At 43.6% G+C, this 13,595-nt stretch overlaps 1 protein-coding gene and 1 non-coding gene across 2 annotated transcripts in view; one reads left to right on the plus strand and one right to left on the minus strand.

The window, feature by feature from the left end:
• The window catches only part of LOC128684422 (uncharacterized), a 205,428-nt gene that overhangs the window by 50,739 nt on the left and 141,094 nt on the right, over nucleotides 1-13,595 (plus strand). The gene's annotated exons all lie outside the window — the stretch shown is intronic.
• On the minus strand, nucleotides 2,165-2,236 carry TRNAH-GUG (transfer RNA histidin (anticodon GUG)). The gene has a single exon. It is a non-coding gene; the product is annotated as a tRNA-His (tRNA).

The following is a 13,595-nucleotide window of genomic DNA, read 5'->3' on the forward strand; positions in this document are numbered from 1 at the left end:
TTCACCGTAGCTGCCTCGGACTTTACTCTGTTGACGACTACTCTCTGTGTTCTGTTAGTGAGGAAATTATAGATCCATCGACCGACTTTTCCTGTTATTCCTTTAGCACGCATTTTGTGCGCTATTACGCCATGGTCACACTTGTCGAAGGCTTTTGCAAAGTCTGTATATATTACATCTGCATTCTTTTTGTCTTCTAGTGCATTTAGGACCTTGTCGTAGTGGTCCAATAGTTGAGACAGACAGGAGCGACCTGTTCTAAACCCATGTTGCCCTGGGTTGTGTAACTGATGGGTTTCTAGATGCGTGGTGATCTTGCTTCTTAGGACCCTTTCAAAGATTTTTATGATATGGGATGTTAGTGCTATTGGTCTGTAGTTCTTTGCTGTTGCTTTACTGCCCCCTTTGTGGAGTGGGGCTATGTCTGTTGTTTTTAGTAACTGTGGGACGACCCCCGTGTCCATGCTCCCTCTCCATAGGATGGAAAAGGCTCGTGATAGGGGCTTCTTGCAGTTCTTGATGAACACAGAGTTCCATGAGTCTGGCCCTGGGGCAGAGTGCATGGGCATGCCATTTATCGCCTGTTCGAAGTCATTTGGCGTCAGGATAACATCGGATAGGCTTGTGTTAATCAAATTTTGTGGCTCTCTCATAAAAAATTCATTTTGATCTTCGACTCTCAGTCTGGTTAGCGGCTTGCTAAAAACTGAGTCATATTGGGACTTGAGTAGCTCACTCATTTCCTTGCTGTCATCTGTGTAGGACCCATCTTGTTTAAGTAGGGGCCCAATACTGGACGTTGTTCTCGATTTTGATTTGGCATAGGAGAAGAAATACTTTGGGTTTCTTTCGATTTCATTTATGGCTTTTAGTTCTTCCCGCGATTCCTGACTCCTAAAGGATTCTTTTAGCTTAAGTTCGATGCTTGCTATTTCTCTGACCAGTGTCTCCCTGCGCATTTCAGATATATTGACCTCTTTTAGCCGCTCTGTTATTCTTTTCCGTCGCCTGTAAAGGGAGCGCCTGTCTCTTTCTATTTTACATCTACTCCTCCTTTTTCTTAGAGGAATAAGCCTTGTGCATACATCGAGTGCCACCGAGTTAATCTGTTCTAGGCATAAGTTTGGGTCTGTGTTGCTTAGTATATCTTCCCAGCTTATATCGGTTAGGACTTGGTTTACTTGGTCCCACTTTATGTTTTTGTTATTGAAGTTGAATTTGGTGAATGCTCCCTCGTGACTAGTCTCATTTTGTCGGTCTGGGGCTCCACGCATACATGTCTGAACCTCAATTATGTTGTGATCTGAGTATATTGTTTTTGATATGGTGACATTTCTTATCAGATCATCATTGTTAGTGAATATGAGGTCTAGTGTATTCTGTGGTTCCACTCCAGGAATGACTGGATTTGGTGTACGATTTCTGCCATTTCCTGCCAGTTTTTTTTCCTTCCTGGCACTGAAAAACCTCTCCCTCTTGAGTGGCTGTGGCTACCCAGGTTTTCCCATGGCCTGGATGTTTTGTATCTTTTTGTCCCCTTTAGATGGTATGGCTGGCAATTTAAGTTATAGCACAGTCTTTCCTGTACTGAAGAGGTACACAGCTCAGGGTGAAAAAGCTTACAGGAAGGGAGTTTGCATTTTCCTGTTGTCATATGGGCATGGCATTTTCTAGGGTGGTCATAGTTGCACGTCCCATCTGTTTTTCCAGATTTCCCATGCCAGCAGATACCGAGTGCATAGCATGTGCACAGGCTTGGTTTCCGTTTGCCTTGGGTTTCTGTGACTGTATTCCCTGTTGGTGCATGTATCCCTGTCTTACTTCTATCCTCCCTAGCACCAACAATGGAGCTCCCACCAGTCGTTTTTGGTAATATATCCTCACTATTGCTAGTGGAGTCCTCTTGTTTGCTATTTCCTGCGGTATTTCTAGTTTGCAATATTGGTTTTATCTTATCTTTGACTACACTTGTTTCCCTACTATAGCTCCTGTCCTGTCCCTCCTGTTCAGGGGACCTCACTGGATAACTTTTCTGGAGAACAAAATTCAACTTCTTCATAAAAGGAATAAAATCACTCAGAATGAGCTGGGAGACTCCGGTAAGGAGAGTAACCATTAAATATTTTATACATAGCAACTTTGCTAAAAAGGGTCATTCGCACACTGCCGTGACCAGGATTCGAACCTGGGTTATTGCGGCCACAACGCAATGTACTAACCACTATACGATCACGGCTACTCACGACTGACGTACGATGTGTCAGATAAAGGTACACATCAAACAAGCTTTTACTAATCAGTTAAGTTTCTTATTTTTATTATTCTCTTATTTCTCCTCCATACCTTAACCCATTTCCTAAACAAGTTCAAGCAATTTGTAATCGACTAGGCCTCATAATATCTTCCTCTAAAACTAAGATATTAACAAGCAAACGACATCCCCCACCCATCTATTTGCAGGGTGAAAACATTAGCTACGTTAAAACTTACGGATATCTTGGTGTAGATGTACCCTTTAACAAATCCCCTATACCACAACTAAATAAGAAATGCAAAGATAGGCTAAATGATCTCAAAGCTGTTGCTGGCTACAACCCCAACTATGGTGCTAATGTTGCTGGCTACAATCCCAACTATGGTGCTAATGTTGCTGGCTACAACCCCAACTATGGTGCTAATGTTGCTGGCTACAACCCCAACTATGGTGCTAATGTTGATGGCTACAACCCCAACTATGGTGCTAATGTTGATGGCTACAACCCCAACTATGGTGCTAATGTTGATGGCTACAACCCCAACTATGGTGCTAATGTTGCTGGCTACAACCCCAACTATGGTGCTAATGTTGCTGGCTACAACACCAACTATGGTGCTAATGTTGCTGGCTACAACCCCAACTATGGTGCTAATGTTGCTGGCTACAACCCCAACTATGGAGTTTACCTGGAGTTTACCTGGAGAGAGTTTCGGGGGTCAACGCCCCCGCGGCCCGGTCTGTGACCAGGCCTCCTGGTGGATCAGCCCCTGATCAACCAGGCTGTTGCTGCTGGCTGCACGCAAACCAACGTACGAGCCACAGCCCGGGTGATCAGGAACTGACTTTAGGTGCTTGTCCAGTGCCAGCTTGAAGACTGCCAGGAGTCTGTTGGTAATCCCCCATATGTGTGCTGGGAGGCAGTTGAACAGTCTCGGGCCCCTGACACTTATTGTATGGTCTCTTAACGTGCTAGTGACACCCCTGCTTTTCATTGGGGGGATGGTGCATCGTCTGCCAAGTCTTTTGCTTTCGTAGTGAGTGATTTTCGTGTGCAAGTTCGGTACTAGTCCCTCTAGGATTTTCCAGGTGTATATAATCATGTATCTCTCCCTCCTGCGTTCCAGGGAATACAGGTTTAGAAACCTCAAGCGCTCCCAGTAATTGAGGTGTTTTATCTCCGTTATGCGCGCCGTGAAAGTTCTCTGTACATTTTCTAGGTCGGCAATTTCACCTGCCTTGAAAGGTGCTGTTAGAGTGCAGCAATATTCCAGCCTAGATAGAACAAGTGACCTGAAGAGTGTCATCATGGGCTTGGCCTCCCTAGTTTTGAAGGTTCTCATTATCCATCCTGTCATTTTTCTAGCAGATGCGATTGATACAATGTTATGGTCCTTGAAGGTGAGATCCTCCGAGATAATCACTCCCAGGTCTTTGACGTTGGTGTTTCGCTCTATTTTGTGACCAGAATTTGTTTTGTACTCTGATGAAGATTTAATTTCCTCATGTTTACCATATCTGAGTAATTGAAATTTCTCATCGTTGAACTTCATATTGTTTTCCGCAGCCCACTGAAAGATTTGGTTGATGTCCGCCTGGAGCCTTGCAGTGTCTGCAATGGAAGACACTGTCATGCAGATTCGGGTGTCATCTGCAAAGGAAGACACGGTGCTGTGGCTGACATCCTTGTCTATGTCGGATATGAGGATGAGGAACAAGATGGGAGCTAGTACTGTGCCTTGTGGAACAGAGCTTTTCACCGTAGCTGCCTCGGACTTTACTCTGTTGACGACTACTCTCTGTGTTCTGTTTTTGAGGAAATTATAGATCCATCGACCGACTTTTCCTGTTATTCCTTTAGCACGCATTTTGTGCGCTATTACGCCATGGTCACACTTGTCGAAGGCTTTTGCAAAGTCTGTATATATTACATCTGCATTCTTTTTGTCTTCTAGTGCATTTAGGACCTTGTCGTAGTGATCCAATAGTTGAGACAGACAGGAGCGACCTGTTCTAAACCCATGTTGCCCTGGGTTGTGTAACTGATGGGTTTCTAGATGGGTGGTGATCTTGCTTCTTAGGACCCTTTCAAAGATTTTTATGATATGGGATGTTAGTGCTATTGGCCTGTAGTTCTTTGCTATTGCTTTACTGGCCCCTTTGTGGAGTGGGGCTATGTCTGTTGTTTTTAGTAACTGAGGGACGACCCCCGTGTCCATGCTCCCTCTCCATAGGATGGAAAAGGCTCGTGATAGGGGCTTCTTGCAGTTCTTGATGAACACAGAGTTCCATGAGTCTGGCCCTGGGGCAGAGTGCATGGGCATGTCATTTATCGCCTGTTCGAAGTCATTTGGCGTCAGGATAACATCGGATAAGCTTGTGTTAATCAAATTTTGTGGCTCTCTCATAAAAAAATTCATTTTGATCTTCGACTCTCAGTCTGGTTAGCGGCTTGCTAAAAACTGAGTCATATTGGGACTTGAGTAGCTCACTCATTTCCTTGCTGTCATCTGTGTAGGACCCATCTTGTTTAAGTAGGGGCCCAATACTGGACGTTGTTCTCGATTTTGATTTGGCATAGGAGAAGAAATACTTTGGGTTTCTTTCGATTTCATTTATGGCTTTTAGTTCTTCCCGCGATTCCTGAATCCTAAAGGATTCTTTTAGCTTAAGTTCGATGCTTGCTATTTCTCTGACCAGTGTCTCCCTACGCACTTCAGATATATTGACCTCTTTTAGCCGCTCTGTTATTCTTTTCCGTCGCCTGTAAAGGGAGCGCCTGTCTCTTTCTATTTTACATCTACTCCTCCTTTTTCTTAGAGGTGCTAATGTTGATGGCTACAACCCCAACTATGGTGCTAATGTTGCTGGCTACAACCCCAACTATGGTGCTAATGTTGCTGGCTACAACCCCAACTATGATGCTAATGTTGCTGGCTACAACCCCAACTATGATGCTAATGTTGCTGGCTACAACCCCAACTATGGTACTAATGTTGCTGGCTACAACACCAACTATGGTGCTAATGTTGCTGGCTACAACCCCAACTATGGTGCTAATGTTGATGGCTACAACCCCAACTATGGTGCTAATGTTGCTGGCTACAACCCCAACTATGATGCTAATGTTGCTGGCTACAACCCCAACTATGGTACTAATGTTGCTGGCTACAACCCCAACTATGGTGCTAATGTTGCTGGCTACAACCCCAACTATGGTGCTAATGTTGATGGCTACAACCCCAACTATGGTGCTAATGTTGCTGGCTACAACCCCAGCTATGGTGCTAATGTTGCTGGCTACAACCCCAACTATGGTGCTAATGTTGCTGGCTACAACCCCAACTATGGTGCTAATGTTGCTGGCTACAACATCAACTATGGTGCTAATGTTGCTGGCTACAACCCCAACTATGGTGCTAATGTTGCTGGCTACAACCCCAACTATGGTGCTAATGTTGCTGGCTACAACCCCAACTATGGTGCTAATGTTGCTGGCTACAATCCCAACTATGGTGCTAATGTTGCTGGCTACAACCCCAACTATGGTGCTAATGTTGCTGGCTACAACCCCAACTATGGTGTTAATGTTGCTGGCTACAACCCCAACTATGGTGCTAATGTTGCTGGCTACAACCCTAACTATGGTGCTAATGTTGCTGGCTACAACCCCAACTATGGTGCTAATGTTGCTGGCTACAACCCGAACTATGGTGCTAATGTTGCTGGCTACAACCCCAACTATGGTGCTAATGTTGCTGGCTACAACATCAACTATGGTACTGATGTTGCTGGCTACAACACCAACTATGGTGCTAATGTTGCTGGCTACAACCCCAACTATGGTGCTAATGTTGCTGGCTACAACCCCAACTATGGCGCTAATGTTGCTGGCTACAGCACCAACTATGGTGCTAATGTTGCTGGTTACAACCCCAACTATGATGCTAATGTTGCTGGCTACAACCCCAACTATGGTGCTAATGTTGCTGGCTACAACCCCAACTATGGTGCCAATGTTGCTGGCTACAGCACCAACTATGGTGCTAATGTTGCTGGCTACAACCCCAACTATGGTGCTAATGTTGCTGGATACAACCCCAACTATGGTGCTAATGTTGCTGGCTACAACCCCAACTATGCTGCTAATGTTGCTGGCTACAACCCCAACTGTAGTGATACTGGTCCTGTGGGGAGCAGCAGCAGGATAATACTGCACCACCTCTAGGGGCCCTTAACAACAACAACAGTTTGGTGTGTGTCATGGGCACTAACACATGGTGTGTGATTCTCTCCTACTTTATCCATTTATCAGCGATGCAGATTACATGGTGAGTTTAAATATGTGGCCTGTAGTTATAACTTTTCTCTTGACATATGCAAGACATCACCATCCCTGTAGAAGCCATTATTAGATGTACTAGTCATTATATTTTGTTGTTGCAGAAGTACTATGAAGATTCTATGTTCAATAAAGCCTAGAGATAAGGCCTGTGTTTCTATCACAACAATTTATTGAACATAGAATCCTGGGCTACCTGGTGGTGATCCTGCACTAGACTACATCACAACATGGAGCGTTTACTGAAACCTGAGAGGCTAGACTGTGACCCCAGCTTATCAACGGCTGCTCAGGAATGGAAGCACTGGTTTAAGACTTTCGAAAACTTCTTGGGAGCCCTTCCTAAAGAAGATCTAGATAAACTAAGTCTGCTCATCAATTTTGTGTCACCTAAGATATATGAGGCTATTTCTGAGTGTAATACCTACGAAGATGCTATCAAAACCCTCAAGTCTCAGTATATTAAACCTACAAATGAAATCTTTGCACGCTATCGCCTTGCAACTCGCCGCCAGCAGATTGATGAGTCCTTAGAGGAATACCTTCAAGCACTGAAAATTTTAGGTAAGGACTGTCACTTCCAAGCAGTGACAGCTGCTCAGTATTGTGAAGAGTCCATCAGGGATGCTTTTATCAGTGGCCTGCAATCACCAATAATAAGGCAGCGTTTATTGGAGAATAAAACTCTCGACTTAGCCGCTGCCTTTGACCAGGCAAGAGCTCTAGATTCAGCCCAGAAGAATTCTGAAGTATACAGTACCACTCAGCCTTCTCGAGTGGTAAGTGCTGCAATTCCTGACCAAGACTCTTGCAATGAAGTTACTGGGGAACCTGCCTCAGTGACAGCAGCAGCAGGTACGGTGTGTTTCTTTTGTGGTTTTTCAAGACATCCACGTCCAAAGTGTCCTGCTCGTGAAGCAATGTGCCATAAATGCCACAAGAAAGGTCACTTTGCTAAAGTATGTCGTGCTAATGCATCAACAAGAGCTAGTGCCTCCACACATTCCAGTGATCATGCGACTCTAGCAACAGTGACTTCTGCGGCTACTCCAAATTCACTGTCAAAGGCAGTTGTGAAAGTATTCATCAAAGGAACAGAAGTAGATGGTCTTATTGATAGTGGCAGCTCAGAGAGTTTCATCAACCTTGACTTAGTTAAACGGCTCTCCTTGACTCTACATCACTCATCAGGTACCGTTTCCATGGCATCAACATCTCTCTCTATTCAGACCTTAGGGTTTTGTAAGGTAAATCTCAGAGTTAATGGAAAGGATTATCAAGATGTACATTTAGCTATTCTGCCACAACTGTGCTCTGATGTTATCCTTGGTCAGGACTTTCAGAAGCTGCATGGTAGTGTCACCTTAACATATGGAGGTGAACTGCCTCCTCTTGTTGTCTGTGGACTTAGCACTTTAAGGGTAGACCCACCAAAGCTGTTTGCAAATCTTACCGCGGATTGCCATCCTATATCAGCTAAGTCACGCCGCTATTCTTATGAGGATCGGATGTTCATTGAGAAAGAAACTCAGAGGCTGCTGAAGGAGGGTATTATAGAACCGAGTGATTCCCCTTGGCGTGCACAGGTTGTTGTTGTTAAAGATGGTTATAGGAAACGGAGACTGGCTATCGATTACTCTGAGACAATCAACAAATTTACACTTCTTGATGGGTACCCTCTACCTCGAATTGACGATACAGTGAACAAAATTGCTCAGTACTACGTGTTTAGCACAATTGATCTGCAGAGTGCCTATCATCAAGTCCCTATAAGGAATGAAGATAAACCATACACAGCGTTTCAGGCTAGTGATGGCCTGTATCAGTTTACCAGAGTCCCTTTTGGAGTCACCAATGGGGTAGCCTGCTTCCAACGAATTATGGATTCACTCATTCAGGAAGAGCAACTCATGGGAACCTACGCGTATTTAGATAATGTTACCATTTGTGGCAAGACCCAGGAGGAACATGATGCAAACCTTGATAAGTTTTTGGAAGCCGCCAAGAAGAAAAATATCAGTTACAATGAGGAAAAGTGCACTTTTTCAACTAAAAGGCTTAGCATCCTTGGTTATGTAGTGGAAGGAGGTTCAATATTCCCAGACCCTGAACGACTACGACCTCTACGGGAACTTCCAATGCCTCAAGACAAAAAGTCACTCCGAAGAACTCTTGGTCTCTTTGCTTATTACTCACAATGGATCTACAACTATTCAAGTAAAGTCCGCCCATTGAGTGCTACCACATTTCCTGTGACAAAGGAAGCAGAAGCCGCTTTCCATACTCTCAAACAGGACATTGAAAACTCAGTAGTTCAAGCCATTGATGAGTCCCTACCATTCGAAGTGGAAACGGATGCATCTGACATTGCCATTGCTGCAGTCTTATCTCAGGCAGGACGACCAGTAGCCTTCTTTTCGAAAACTTTTCAAGGATCAGAGAAATGTTATGCTGCTGTAGAAAAGGAAGCCCAGGCCATCATAGAAGCAGTTCGCCACTGGAGGCATTATTTAACTGGTAGACATTTCACCATAAGGACTGACCAACGGTCCGTGATGTATATGTTCGACAAGAGGCACAAAAGTAGGATAAAGAATGACAAGATATTACGCTGGAGGATGGAACTATCGTGTTATGACTTTGATATTCTGTACCGACCGGGTCAAGAGAACATCTCACCTGATGCATTCTCTAGGTCCCACTGTGGAGCAGCATGTCATGATTTGCAATCACTCTCAGCTCTCCACAAGGCTTTGTGTCACCCAGGAGTTACACGCCTGTACCATTTTGTCAAATCAAAGAACATGCCCTACTCAGTGGAAGATGTGCGACAAGTGATCAGAGCATGCAGAGTATGTGCAGAGTGCAAGCCAAACTTTCATCAGCCAGAGAAGACTCATCTCATAAAATCCACCCAGCCTTTCGAAAGATTGAATATAGATTTCAAAGGACCTCTACCAAGCACAAATCAGAATAGGTATTTCCTTAACATAGTAGATGAATATTCAAGGTTTCCCTTTGTATTCCCCTGTGCAAATATGGCTGCTTCAACTGTTATTAGTTGTCTTTCACAGTTGTTCTCTATTTTTGGTATGCCAGCTTATATCCATTCAGACAGGGGATCCTCGTTCATGAGTAACGAACTTCAGGAGTTTTTGGCTAGCAAAGGTATTGCCTGCAGCAGAACAACAAGCTACAACCCTCAAGGCAATGGTCAAGTGGAGCGGTTCAATGGTACTATATGGAAGGCAGTTACAATGACATTAAAGTCGCGCAATCTACCTGTTCAACACTGGCAAACTGTCCTACCTGATGCTCTTCACTCTATTAGATCACTGCTGTGCACAGCTACTAATGCAACCCCTCATGAAAGACTCCTCAACTATTCACGTCGTTCCTCTACGGGAGCCTCCGTGCCCACTTGGTTATGTCATCCTGGACCCGTTCTCCTGAAGAGTCACCGTAGGATGAACAAGACGGATCCTTTAGTGGAAGAGGTAGAGCTCCTGCAAGCTAATCCACATTACGCCCACATTCGCTACCAAAATGGTGAAGAGACTACAGTATCTACAAGACATTTAGCCCCAGTTGAAATCCCTATTAGTGTGGAATCTCAAGATACACCAATAGATGTGAAAGATGCTTCGTTTTCTCCTGGAAAGCCCCTTGAGACTACCCCTATGGAAATAGAGGATTCTGCTCCAGCAGTTAATCAAACCCCGCTGGAAAATATCGAACCTGGTGAAGAGGCTCAAGGGCTACGAAGGTCGGGACGTGTACGTCGCCCACCTAACAGTTTGGGAGATTACTGTCTCTGATATTTTAGAAGGGGGAGATTGTAGTGATACTGGTCCTGTGGGGAGCAGCAGCAGGATAATACTGCACCACCTCTAGGGGCCCTTAACAACAACAACAGTTTGGTGTGTGTCATGGGCACTAACACATGGTGTGTGATTCTCTCCTACTTTATCCATTTATCAGCGATGCAGATTACATGGTGAGTTTAAATATGTGGCCTGTAGTTATAACTTTTCTCTTGACATATGCAAGACATCACCATCCCTGTAGAAGCCATTATTAGATGTACTAGTCATTATATTTTGTTGTTGCAGAAGTACTATGAAGATTCTATGTTCAATAAAGCCTAGAGATAAGGCCTGTGTTTCTATCACAACACATATCCTGCAAATGTTGCTGGCTACAACCCTAACTATGGTGCTAATGTTGCTGGCTACAACTCCAACTATGGTGCTAATGTTGCTGGCTACAACCCCAACTATGGTGCTAATGTTGCTGGCTTCAACCCCAACTATGGTGCTAATGTTGCTGGCTACAACCCCAATTATGGTGCTAATGTTGCTGGCTACAACCCCAACTATGGTGCTAATGTTGCTGGGTACAACCCCAACTATGGTGCTAATGTTGCTGGCTACAACCCCAACTATGGTGCTAATGTTGCTGGCTACAACTCCAACTATGGTGCTAATGTTGCTGGCTACAACCCAACTATGGTACTAATGTTGCTGGCTACAACCCTAACTATGGTGCTAATGTTGCTGGCTACAACCCCAACTATGGTGCTAATGTTGCTGGCTACAACCCCAACTTTTAGTGCTAATGTTGCTGGCTACAACCCCAACTATGGTGCTAATGTTGCTGGCTACAACCCCAACTATGGTGCTAATGTTGCTGGCTACAACACCAACTATGGTGCCAATGTGAGAATCGTGAGAATGATGTACATAGCTATGTTAGGTCCTTAATTGATTATGCTGCTCCCATGTTGATATTAGCTAGAGAAAGTTGTCTCCGACCCTTGGAGTTAATGCAAAATGAAGCTCTCAGAATTATTCTTGGGTGTCCCAGATCTACAAAGGTTCTTAACGTGAGGAAGGAGCTTGGTATTTCTAGTATCAGTGATAGGCTTGTTGAGATTAACACTGTACTCGGTATTAGAATGTTGAGAAATGAACCAGACTCTGTCGCAATGAATCTTACCAAGTGTCTAGAGGTAAATACACACAGATGTAAATGGATTGTGAAAACGTGCAATTGCATTGTTTTATAACCTGCATGAACTGTATCACTGTAGACAACAAGAGCATTTCACCCCTCCATGGAAGATGTGTTCATTTAATATCACATACCTACAAGTCCCTCCCAAGAAGCTCATTGCTAGTAATCCCTTCCTTAAATCACTTGTTAAAGCAACGGTTCAAGAAGAAATTTCTCACCTAGCTGGTAGCAATAAGTTATCACAAGTTATATACACTGATGGATCTAAACAGGAGTCTTCTGGCAGGGCTGCATCTGCTCTTGTTGCCACCTCCCTAGTTAAGGATGTTTTGGGTGTTGGAGAATCCGGTGGTGTGAATCATTATATCATCAGCAAAGCTAAACATATAATGATCGGGCTGGCTAAGAATAGCTTTAAGTAAGGCATTCATTAGAATATTAAATAATATGGGACTCAGCACACCACCCTGTGGGGTTCCTAATTCAAAGTCTTTAGTTACACTTCTATGTCCCTGGAACAACACAGACGACTTTCTACTGGACAGGTAGCCTTTAATCCAGCGGAGAAGCCATCCTCCAACATCCATTCTGGCAAGTTCATTAATGATTATATGTCAGATGGCTACATCAAAAGCAGATTTAAGGTCAAGGAGGGTAAGTATGAGCTGTCAGTGTGCAGGGTGAGAAAAGTGGTTACACAGTGATGCACGCTCCTTCCATGCATTAGATTTTTGCCACCGAAGTGGCTAGTTTATTGTGCACCCCATATCCATCCTGTGGACGGTAGCGCGAGAGCATATGGATACACAAAAGGCCTAGGAACTAGGCCCCAAAGGGTTAACAGGAATACATATGGATTTATATCTACATATCTATAGTTCACTTATCTGTTACAAGCAAATTTAGGAAATTTGCTTAGTGTATCTGGTATCTTATTTTCATTAATAAGATATCTTGACATGTCACATAGGTTATTATACTGTCTGTCTCTGTATTCCTCAATAAGTGGACAATTAAGCACATAGTGTTCAAGAGAGTGACCATATGCCTGATCACATAATTTACATTTAGTTTGATCATCATCTGTGTGTCTCCCAAACTGCCAGAAGTACTTGTAACCAAGCCTAAGCCTGGCCACTACAACATCAGTCAGTGTTCACATTGCAAGTTGCTCCATAAACATACTTATCTACGTTCATGTTATCATAGTGGGTTATAGATCTACTCAGGCTTCTAACTGCATTCCTATAACAATCATTTTCATTATTTACTTCTCTCTTAATATTATTCCTAATGCTAGACACAGTTATACCAAAGTTATATTCTACATTCTCCTTCTCGATACTCTTCTTGGCTAACATATCAACTTTATCATGAAGGAGTAATCCAATGTGTGATGGGATCCATAGCAATTGTACATTAATTCCTTTGTCCCTAATTTTTGAGTATCTATACCTGGCTTCCCCAATGAGCATGTTGTTGGAGTCATTATATGAGCCAAGAGCCTTCAATGATGACATAGAATCAGTAATGATGATAGAGTCAAGCTCAGTGTCATAGGTTAGCTTTAGCGCCATTAGGATTGCAAACAATTCAGTTTGCAGTGTAGACGCCCAGTTGTTAATTCTTATGCCTAACTCAACAAATTTATTATCGTTCTTAACTAGGGAGGTGGCAACAAGAGCAGATGCAGCCCTGCCAGAAGACTCCTGTTTAGATCCATCAGTGTATATAACTTGTGATAACTTGTTACTACCAGCTAGGTGAGAAATTTCTTCTTGAGCAGTTGCTCTAACAAGAGATTTAAGGAAGGGATTACTAGCAATGAGCTTCTTGGGAGGGACTTGTAGGTATGTGATATTAAATGAACACATCTTCCATGGAGGGGTGAAATGCTCTTGTTGCCTACAGTGATACAGTTCATGCAGGTTATAAAACTTAATGCAATTGCACGTTTTCACAATCCATTTAGATCTGTGTGTA

Source organism: Cherax quadricarinatus, chromosome 2 (genome assembly GCF_038502225.1).
Source record: "Cherax quadricarinatus isolate ZL_2023a chromosome 2, ASM3850222v1, whole genome shotgun sequence".
NCBI classification, from domain to species: Eukaryota; Metazoa; Arthropoda; class Malacostraca; order Decapoda; family Parastacidae; genus Cherax; species Cherax quadricarinatus.